Below are 11483 nucleotides of genomic sequence, written 5' to 3'. Positions count from 1 at the left end.
ACATTGATGGGATGGGGGACTCGATGAACGGCCGGTCCTCTTTCTTCGCTAGCGGATTGTCGTTGCTTGAAAATGGAATCGTAATAGTCGAGAGTTTCTGTTCCTCGTTCCCGGCGCATCGGTAGCAAAACTGCAGCTGCAACGCAAATTCGATTCAACAGCAACGGATATGAGTTTCATCAGGGAGTGGATGTGTATTTCGAGTACCCGTTTAGGTCTTCTTACGTCGATGACGTAAAAGATCTTTCGCTTCTCGATCTCGCTGGTGTATGACAAGTTTTTCTGTTCTCTTCTTCTAATTGGCACGTGGCGCGTGTTTCGATATTTTGTGTAACTAAAGAGAGCCCGCATTGGATCAAAACGTTTTCCTTATATGTGTGATTACAATAAAAGAGCGTGCTCTCCTTCGTTCCCCTCCTCGTTTTATCCCGCGTGAAGAAATCGGTGGGAGGTTCTTTCCGCGAAATGAAAGAGGAGATTAATGCAGTTACTCTAGCACGAGATGGATAGAAAAAAAGTTCACCTTGGCAGAGATGGGAAATGTATCACGAAAAAAGAGAGAAAGAGAGAGAGAGAGAGAAGGAGAGGGAAGAAAGAGAGCGAAAGAGTGATGGGCGTGAGGGGACGCGTCGTGCGGCTTTCCGGTTTCGCGAGAGGATCGGGAAAAATAGGTTGATGCCCACTCGCGCGCGCGTATATATTTGCATTGCGGATTTGTAAATAGCGCGGAGCAGCGGGAAACACAAGATGGTATAATGCGGTTTGGGAACAGCGACGCGCGAGGATCGATGGGCGCGTTTTTGCCGAAAGAGTAAGGTCGAACGGAGGGCGCAGTCACCTGTTACCGTGTAACACGTAAATCGTGTATACGTGTATGCGCGGATCGTTTTGTCGTCTTCGATTTTGCAACTTTATTAATTACACGTGCGTAACTTCCCCGGTATGCGTGCACACCGCGCGAACGTCGCGCGCTCGAGGGTAAACCGAATTAATCGACTTTTTTAACGCGTCGAATGTCAAAGTCTCCGGTAGAGTGGCGGCCCTGAGATATACTTCGTAGCGGCGCCCCAAGTATCTGAAAGTGCCGCGAAATGGACTCACACTTTTTAATAAACTGCTAATGCGAAAGATCGATCACGTCCTCTCTCTCTCTCTCTCTCTCTCTCTCTCGCTCGCTTTTCCGCCTCGCAGCGGAAACTTTTAACACGTCGCTAAAAAACATAGATTACGATTAGCCTCTTTTCATGCATTAAAGAACGCAGCCGAGCGGCGCATACCTGTCGAGGTATCCGGGGATATCGCGTATCGCGCTTTTTAACAGTAATACGAGATAACAGAGAGAGAGAGAGAGAGAGAGAGAGAGAGAGAGCGTAGAGCACTTGGCACTTCGGTGCTTAATACTTCACGACTTCACCCAAGATCGATTGTATTCTTTTATGTGTCTGGCACGCGTGCAGCTCTGGGATTAAAGCAGCACTACGGTAAAATTGGATATTTGTCGAAACTTTCTTTGTTGCGTTGTGAATAAATTACAGGCACGCAGTCAAACTCGTCGTGCGAGCGCGTCGTTTTGAAATAAGGTCCGCATATCGCGTCACGTCGTCGTCAACGAGCGCATCATCTTATTTACGAGATAATGCGCGTATCGAAGAGACCGTAGATAACGCGACATTCTTTTCCTCGACGAGGAATCTTCTGCCGTATTCTGTCGTTGTCGTCGTCTCACGTCTTTCTCGACGTTTCACGGCGAAATAGAAGCGCTCGTTACAATTTTCCCGGAACTTGGCGAAAATTGTAATTATGAGATTTGTCGTTAAGGTCCGGCCATTCGTTACGCATTAAGCCCCGGGGAACGAGTTTTCAGTTGGCTCAACCGGCGGCGTCGTAGATGCGCGTAAAATTCACCCCGGCTGTTTGGCGGGATGAATTAAAATAAACTTCGCCAACAGTTTCGGAACGCGCGCGGTTTTATTTGCGCCTAATCAGCGCGCGAATGCAGGGGCCCCCGGTAAAGGTACGCTAATTAAGCCGTTTTGAATTAATGGCACCGTAACGAGGCAATTTCTTTCTGGGTCAAAGTTGTTAGAGTTTTTAATCGGACGGTCGTGCACATTTGAACGCGTTCGCTGCCTATAAACCGGGAGGAGAGACGCGACGCGACTCGCGGAATAACGGCCGACTTAATTATTCGTCATTATGCCAATCTCACTTGACGTTTGAAGAACGCGAAACGCGCGCGTCAGCGGACGACGACGTGTGTCCCCTTGTCCGCGGAGAAGACGCAATCGTTGCAACTCGACCTAACTGTCCGTCATTTCATTTCGTTATCCGATCCGTATCACCGGTGATTTATTAGATTATCAATTCCGTGCTTCCGACCGCATTTTTACCTCCCCTGTCGAGAGCCGAAATTTCGTTATTCGAGGAATAATTTTGTTGCGCAACGTACGCTCGTGCCATTCACCACGCAGCGCAGCGCAGGAGACTCGCCGGCGAATTCGCGGCGCAGAAAAATTAATTTATTAAATTGCACCGCTGAAGCATGCTATTTTCCAAATGCATATAATAACGCAAACGGGGCTTCTGTCGGTAGGTTAAAAATATTACGCTCGTGCCACTAAACAAATTAGAAGGGAACAGCGGGATTAATTCGTTCTCCCGGTTGCTTTTTTTGCATTTCATATTTTTTTTTCTACCCTTTCCCTTCCTCCGCTCTCCCTCTCTCTCTCTATCTTCCCCTCATTTTTCGTTCAAGGTTCCACAGTGAATATTTAACAAGAAATATATGTCGGTAATTGTTCCCGCATATTTCGTATTTAAACCGTGCTTTTGCATCGCTAATTCCGCTTAGCCGCCGTCGCCTACAGTTTGCCGCGCACGCTTCCGCAAGCCGTGCGCGAACAATATGCTTATAAGCGCAATTAATCTCAAGCACGGCGTGTCCGCGCGAAAATAGCGGAGGACAGCGGCGCGGAATTAATTAAACGTCACGCATAGAAAAGAATGTCTCGCGGCATTTGTCGCGATCGATCTGACATTTTTCATTTGTCGGCCGAAAGAGCGAGAGGGAGGGAGAGAAGGAGGAAACGGCGAATAGTTCGGGTTCGCATTATTACGGTTCAAGTGGGACCGCGTTCCACTCGAATTTCGAGGACGAAAATCCCAGCGACGTCTCGCAGCCCCTCTCTCGCGTTCGTACCTCATCCCGCTTCGCCTTTGCGACGCGGCCCTTTATGTGTCCTTTTTGGGTCGCCGCGGCTCGAGGACCTCCGTTATCTTGTTCGTCCTCTTTTTTACTCAGCGTTCGCCCTCGCATTTTACCGGCGCCGCTCGTCCCCCCGGATATCGTTGTAACACGAACGCTTCGGATGGCTTTTAATCGAAGGTCGGAACCTTTATGAACGAGGGGGGGGGCTCAACCGACGGGGGTGAAAAGAGGGTGCGGCTGCGGCGGCAACGCTCTGGCCGTCGCGAAAAAACGAACGGAGGGACCGACCCCGCTTCTCCCCCGGGATAACGCCGATAAAAACGCCTCCGCGGGGGCGAGGATTCATCAAGTATTTTACCGAAGAGCGACAGGTGACAGGAGAGATTACTTTTGCGTTTGAGCACGTACAGGCGGTAACAGGCGCGTATAGGCATTTCATCCCTCTCCCCGCTCGTAGCAACTGTACATAGGCGGTTGGGTTGGTCTCTCGCCCTCTCTCGTTGCTCCCCGCTCTCTCTCTCTCTCTCTCTCATTCCCCCGTCGCCTTTCCATCCGGCAAATATCTTTCTTGTAGGTCAGTTATATATCACGAGAGCTTGTGCCCGCTAAAGGATTTCAATTCCGGCCGACGTCCGCCGTTTGGCGAACGATTTTCGATAAGCGTGACACATTGGGACTCGCAAAAAGCGAATCGCGTCGTCCCGCCGATTGATTTCTGAATTTTCATCCAAAGAACCGGAAAGAGAGAGAGAGAGAGAGAGAGAGAGAGAGGAAGAGAGAGCTGCCCCTTCGAGACGTGCGACATTCGCTCGCACAGCCGCGAGGGAAACTTCGGGTTTCGCGCTTTCGGCGCGGCCGCGCGGTTTAATTCGGTTTAACTATACTAAGCGGCTTAACGCGCAAACCACTCTCTCGCGCGTTACCTCCGTTTTTCAAAGAGGACCGTTTCGCCCGCGCCTCGTTCGAACGAGCACCGCTTGTCTCGCGCGCGCGAAACCGCGCTCTCTCTCTCTCTCTCTCTCGTACTCTCCATTCTCTCGCCACGTAACCTTTTTAACTTCTCCCGGCTTTCCCCCTCTTCCACCCTCTTTTTGCTTCCTCCAACTCTCTCTCTCTCTCTCTCTCTCGTTTTTTTTTTGAACTCTTTTATTCGATACCGCTCGATGGCGGTACGCCGATGGCATGTGCGCGATCTGCGCTCGAATGGCCTAACTCGTTTTGCCCAGAAAATGTTTTTCGTGTAACGGCACCGCGGAAGTCGAAGTTCGGCGGACTTAATTGGGTTTTGTTCCACGCCCTTCGACTGCCCGCTGCAGCCGCGACTTTTGCCGCCCCTCCGTCTACCGTGGCTGCCGACCCTCGACCCTACCTCCTTCCCCTTCTCGCTCTCTCGCCGCAGCAACGTAGCCGCGTTTTCCAGCGGGATCTCTCCCGTTGTTCGGCCAACCGACCGCTTTTTGTTCTATTTCTGACCCTTCCTCCTTTCCTTTTAATAAAAATCACCGAGCCGTTACGGTCTACGTCGAACGATGCAACGAGAGAACAAGAGGAAGAAGTCCGCGAGCGCACCGCCCGCAGTATAATGGTCGTGTTTATGGCGGTGTATCGACGCGGTATTTACGGCATTTTACGGAATATTTCGTTTTGCCCGATCGACTATAATCGGATTTACCGGAAGGAAACGGTTCTGCGGCGAGGGCTCCCTCGCCCCTCCCACCGATCGGTTTCCATTATTTCATGAGAGAGCCGGAAGACTGCGAGAAACTTAAATATTGGGTGCTAATGGCTTTAATTGATTTTAATCAGAGCTCGGTGCGCGCGCGCGCTGTATCGTTTTATCGAAGTTTCGCCGTATCCAATATCTTTTTCCCGTCCCGCTGGGAACTTATCCGGGAGGCAAGTTGCCGCTTTTCCCGACACTTGGAAAACTAAAATAGGGCAGTCCGCGAGATATCTATTACCCTTAACGCCCCGCGCGACATTCGCGTCTCTCTTCTTTTCTTATATTTTTTCCCCTCCCCTCCTTTCTCTCCTCCCCGTTCGAGGGACGTGTCCCGCGCGTGCGCTCACTGGCGCAAAAGTACTTCGATTTAAGTGGGCTAATTAACTTTACCCGGAAAATCCTTTTTATTTAACGTTTGACGGAAGTTGGACTTCGGCCGCACTTAATTGAGTTTTATTCCGATCCCTTTGCTCGCACATCTCCACCACAGGCACGAGCCCGTCCCTTCGCCCTTCTTCCTCAGACTCGCTCGCCCTATCCGCAGGAATTTTCCGCGTTGCTCCTGGGTAGTTAATTATTTTTTTTTTCCTTTCCTTCGCCGACCTTACCGCGTTCCTACCTTCCGCCTCTTACGAGGCTCGTTAGACACTCTCTGGATACCTTTATTCACGTTAATTTTTATTCCGCCCGAAGAGAAAGATTCCTCGCGAGATTCCACGTGTCTGTGGAAGCCGCGAGGGGAAGAAAAAAGAACGGAGGAGGACGCATCGGCGGTCGCGCGCGCTCTCGCTCGCTCGTTCGAGAATCCGTCTTAAGTGGCCCAACTAATTTCATCCGGAACACGTTGCCCTACCCTTCCCTCCCCCCTCCGCCCACGGACGACGCGCCCCGGAAGTCGGACCGAGACTTCGAACTTAATCGAGTTTGGCTCCACGCCCCCGATAGCCGCGAGTTTTGCTCTCTTTCACTCCCCCCCCCCCCCCCCCCCCCCNNCCCCCCCCCCTCTCCTCCCCCTTTCTCTCTACCACTTTCTTTTTCTCTATCTTCTTCTTCCTTCCCTCGGTGACACGTATCCCCGCGCTTCTCGCGCGTTTTCTAGCGGGATTTTCCCTCTTGTTCGGTTATCGATCCCTGCAACTCCTCCGCCCCCCCCCTCGTCCCGCGCGTCGTCCCTCGCACCCCTCAGACAACACGATCTGCCTGCCGGCACTTTTCCGTCGTTGATCGCGCGATGTTGAACGCGCGCAAAATCGACTCTGACGAAGTCACACCCGCCTCTTATTGTTCAAAAGACGTCCTTACGACCTATCAGGACGTCTTATGTCCAAAGGACGTTCTTACGGCGTCTTCGGACGTCTTATCTTCAAGAAACGTCGTTGGACATCTTTTGTCCAAAAAACATATTTTCGACGTCTTTTCAACGTCTTTTCTTGGGACGATTTCGCGAGAGCATATCCCGTGAAACTTCATCCCCTTGTCCACGAACCACTTCTATCTCTGCTCCTCATCCCGCGATTCTTCTTTCCGGGTTTTTACCGCCTTCTCTTGCCGAAACTGTCGCGCCCATCCTTTCGCGTTTCTCCGGCGAACGTCTTCTTAAATCCTTTTTGATCGCCCTCGCACGCTTATAGCGGGTGTCTCAGGGAGCGGTGGCAAGATTCCTCGCTTCTCCGGAGGAATTCGGGGAGTCGACTTTTCCCCCAGGTGAAAGATGTAATCCGAGATTCCTGTGTGTCTTCATTATTCTTTCATGTCCGGCGGGCATCAAATATTGCGAATTCGTTAACGAGGTCAGATTAAATTTTCGGGACGTGGATTTTCGACGGACGGGCGAATTAAATTACGCCCGCATTAGACTTGTCGTTGGCTGTTCAACGCGAAGATTAAATCCCGCCCGATAGAGCGAAATTTAATAAAAATAACGGGAGAGAGTAAGGATTTCCCCCCCCCACTCGCGCACGCATCTTTCTCAAAACGCACTCTGAATATATCCCTTCTAAATGGAAACGAGAAGAGAGGGAGGAGGCGCTTTGTGACGCGGCAGAGACGAGCTGGAGCCACGTATATCTCACTTGAATGTTCCGAGTAAACCGGTGACACGCTGATCCACTGAGGTGTAATAGTGAGTTTCGTAAAGCGAATCTCTCGTATTTATGGATGAGTGCCGTTTTGAGCTCGCGCGAAACGACGCCCCGTCGTCATCATCGTCCTTCTCGTCGACGCGATGCATTCAATCTCCGTTTCTTCATCTTCATTAGCACGCTGTCTATAGCGTTGCTTACGTCGCTGCTTCGAGGACGCTTGTTGAAGCACCCTTTTGACTAACCCTTTGTAGCTCACGCAAAGAGAGCTCGACAGTAGGTTAGCACGTAGCTTCCCCGGACGTCAATGACACCTAACAGCGCTGAAAGAATAGATTCGACGGATCTTCCGGAATTAAAGAAGTATTTGAGGTAATAGCAGCGTAAAATAAATTTTTTCAGAATTCGTTGAAACTTGCATATGGATTCGTAAATACAATTTCGTTATTGGCGCAATCAGAAAACGACTGGCCACTCGAAAGCTGAAATATTCGCAACTGAAAATTACACTTTTCACGCGTGCTTTCCTTGTATTTTTAACTTCCGTTTTTAATTACTTTTCAACCGCATTTGGAATGTTAATAAAAAACTAATATAATATTACCTTATCATCAGAGTGCGCGCCCTCGAGAATGTGAGAAAGTAAAAAAGAGAGCGAGGGAGCGTTAACGGACTGTTTACTCCCGATCTTCGCGGGAAGTATATTACTCGATTACGGCCGATGCCGAACACGATAATCCGGTATGCTGCATCGCGCCGGTGTTGAAATCGCCCCCGTAACGCTTGCATACGCCACGATTGACGGCGATATCGCCGCACACGTATCTTTTACGCGCCGTATCTCGTCTCGTTATGATCACTTATCACTTTAGACGGCGCACGCTCGCTCGCGCCACCATGCGCGCCCATTATATTTCATTTCCCCGCGAACGCGAAAATACGAGTATGTCGGACCGGGGTCGGATGGTTAGAGCGTTGCGATTTTCGTCGCAGTCGCGCGGATAAAAACAGATTCCTACGGCCGTTACACGCGTGTAACGCTGGTGTGGCTATATATAAATGTCGTCACACATCCGGCCGCGCGCGCATTTCAGATCCCAGGGAGGAATGCGCGGGAGATCGATAGGCTATTTCTGCGATCATCGAAGCGCCGTGGCGCGCTTCGGAAATACCATAAATTCAAAGTATATTTTTATGATCCCGGGATCTCGTGTCGACGTCGCCGTTTCGCCGCGACGGTACGATTCCTCGCTCTTTTATTTTTGTTTTCTTTTTTATTAATATTTCACCAGTTCGTTACTCTTATTCTTTCGCGTGGCCGCGCGTGAAGCGAGTGGAACAACACACGGTCGAGTAACTCTATTCACCGCGGAGGCGTGTGAAACTAATTGCGAAATAAATGTCCGCCGTGAATATTACGCCATGAAAATTCATGCGGGGACTTAACGCGCCGTACGCTAGTACTTTATCCTATATCGTAATGTGACTTTAAAGTTGTGTGTATATTTATGTCGCGTATGCTAGTACCTTTCTGCGTTAATTACCGAGATTATATCGCCGTTCGTGTAAACTGTTAAATGTACTTCTTGAAACATACCAAAGTCCGCGAAAGAGAGAGAAATAGAAGCTACATAGATATTTATATTAATTACCAATCTAATCTTTTTCTCCACACACACACACACACCGGTATGTTATCTATGAACTGGCAGGAAGGAACGATACGATTCGTCACGGCTATTATTCATCGCAAGGAATTTCATCGTGTCTCGAGAGGCGAGAAACCGACCGGCGAAACGGGCCTTGGATTTTTCTCGAAAAAAATTACGTGCGGTAAGCGGCGGCAGAATCGTGAATGGCTGCGCGCCTGCCTGCCGCGCGCGTGTTTTAGCGGATCGGGAATTAAAGGAACGGGAGAACCGCCGGTCGGACGCGATACTACGCACGTGTACGTGCGGACGCACATCCACGCGAAATTGCGTGTACACGTCGCGGACACCCGGCGAATTCCCTCGTGCAGGCATGTCCAATCATTGGCGTAGGAATTAGAGTCTCGATGCGCATACCTCCCTCCCCCTTTCTCCCCTTACACTTGGCTCGCCAAATTAATGAACAACGTCAACGTCGGCAGCGTCGGTACGCGGCGCGCATACGGATACGTTCGTAAAATTCGCTGACGAATCAGTCGCATTTGGATAATTTCGTTATCCCCGTCGCGGCCGGGACTTTCTGCGTGACGAAACCTTATTCGACCGGGCGATCCCCGCGGGATCCGCAGGCGCGTGCGTTTACGCGAAATCGAATCGTAATCGGATTTCCGCGTCCACTCTGACTCCTCGCGGTTTTTCGAGTTTTCGGAAATATCGCGCCCGGGCGGCAATATGAAATCCGATTCGTTTCGGGGCGCGATGCAATTTTACATGATAAGTGGGAAACATTTCCCAGTTGATTCTTTAATCGAGGTCTCATCGGGGTCTCTCTCTTTCTCTCTCGCTCTGTACCTCGCGATACTCGAGTCGCGAGTGAGCTCACTCGCGAAATCCTCTTCCAGGCATAATCAGAGAAAACGAGAAAAAATAAATTCCTGCAAATTCTCCGCTATTTTGTCGAAAGTCGTCCAGAAACTCAGCGCTGCCATCCAGACATTTAAAAGTGTGTTTCGAAACAGATTTGGCTACTACCAGTAACAGAGACGAAGTCGGCGACAGTGACGATTATAATTATAATAATAGTAGAATGAAACCGAATTGCATACTAGTATTTTGGTATGAAGTAAGTCGAATTATAAATCAGTAATTTTTAGATATCCTTTAAGCTATTTTCTTATATGTTTGAATATAAGAAAGAAAAATAGTATCTAAAAAAGTAGTATTCATATGCTCGTATCAAGAAAAAAATCCTTTTATTTACTCAGCCGTTATAAAAATTATTTAATGTCCAAAATAATAATAATAAGAATACAGCTTTTGATATCAACAGCTGATTTACTGGTGAGAGATACGCAGTAATTTTACGTGCTACTAACATACTTCACCTCTTTTACTGATGTTAATTATTTACAGACACATCCAAAGTGATATTTGTCCATTTTTTCTTGACAAGTCACTAAAAAATTCATTACCGTCCAAAGTGGATCACAGTCACTTTTTCCTCAGCTGCCGTTAAATTTGTAAGATACGAGCGTCCTATATATACTTTTGCCCGTCTCTCTTAATAAAACTGTTCCGAAAGCGTACTTGTATCGTTCATACACTGAGAAGAAGAAATTGAAATTTTATGAAGTAAATGCTTCCTGTGGCATTTTCTTCGATGTTTATTGGTTAGAAGAAAATTTGACTGAGATAACGGAATATATATTTTTATGAAATATACTCGAGTTTTCTCATTAATTCGTTTTATTTACTAGGAATAAAGTCTTACTTCGCCGTATTTAAATAAGCATTTATTTCCGTGAAATAAACTTTATATTTCACAAATAAATCTTTAAATCTTTTTTTCTCAGTCTGCTCTTGGCTTTTCCTTGTTGTGAACTTTCAAGTCGTACTACAAAGAGAACTCGCTGTGTATTAAATTATCCAAAAATAAACCGAAGAAGATAAAAGCAAAGATTACTTTTTTCCTCGATTAGCCTTAGTTACCCTCGGAATTTGACAAGAAATGTCCTTTCTGGATTCACTATCCTGATGTCTGGGAGATCACTTTTTGTCACTTCTCCTACCATGAAGCAGCCACTATTTCACTTCTTTTTTCACCCCGGCGACCGGATGGCACCGCTCGGGGAAACTCGGAGGAGTCGCGCGCGTGCGAGCGACCGGCTTTTCGCCGGGGCGCGCAATTTACCGGGCGCAACGCTATTGTCTCGAATTAAGTCTCTCAAGCGTCTCCGACGAGAGAGAGAGAGAGGAGGGCCGACGTTGCGAAAGTAGCGCAACGAAATACGAGCGTCAAGGGGTTAAACCGTCCCTAACCGACCCAAATAACGATCCCCTCCGTTTTTCTCGTTCCAGGTTAACGGCGCTGCGGCTACTACGTCGGCGGGAGATACAACGCCAACGACACAAGAACAACAACGACGACGACGACGACGTCGCAGCCGCCGCTGCCCCGCCGAAGACGACAACGGCATGATCGCGCCGTGGGGATAGTGGGGTTGAAAATCGGCGCCTGTTCGCTGTGTCACCCTCCGTCGTCTACTTTGGCCCTCTCTCTTTCGCCCGGTGCGTGCCCCTCCAGAGAGAGATCTACTGCCCTCGTCTTTCGGCCCCGTCGTCGTTCGCCACTCATATATTCACGTGCGTGCGTATCGCGGGTACACGTCGCTGCACGCGTAATCACGCATACAGAGACGCGATTCCGGGACGGAGAGTAAGGTCCGCGCGTTAATACGGAGGAATACGGGGCTCTCTCTCTCTCTTTCTCAGCTCCTGCGCTCTTGCAGCGCCGACTTGGTGGTGGTGGGGGGGGGGGGGAA

This window comes from Dinoponera quadriceps, unplaced genomic scaffold (assembly GCF_001313825.1).
Source record: "Dinoponera quadriceps isolate SergipeBrazil2010 unplaced genomic scaffold, ASM131382v1 scaffold367, whole genome shotgun sequence".
Taxonomy (NCBI): Eukaryota; Metazoa; Arthropoda; class Insecta; order Hymenoptera; family Formicidae; genus Dinoponera; species Dinoponera quadriceps.
This window is presented reverse-complemented; position numbering follows the sequence as displayed.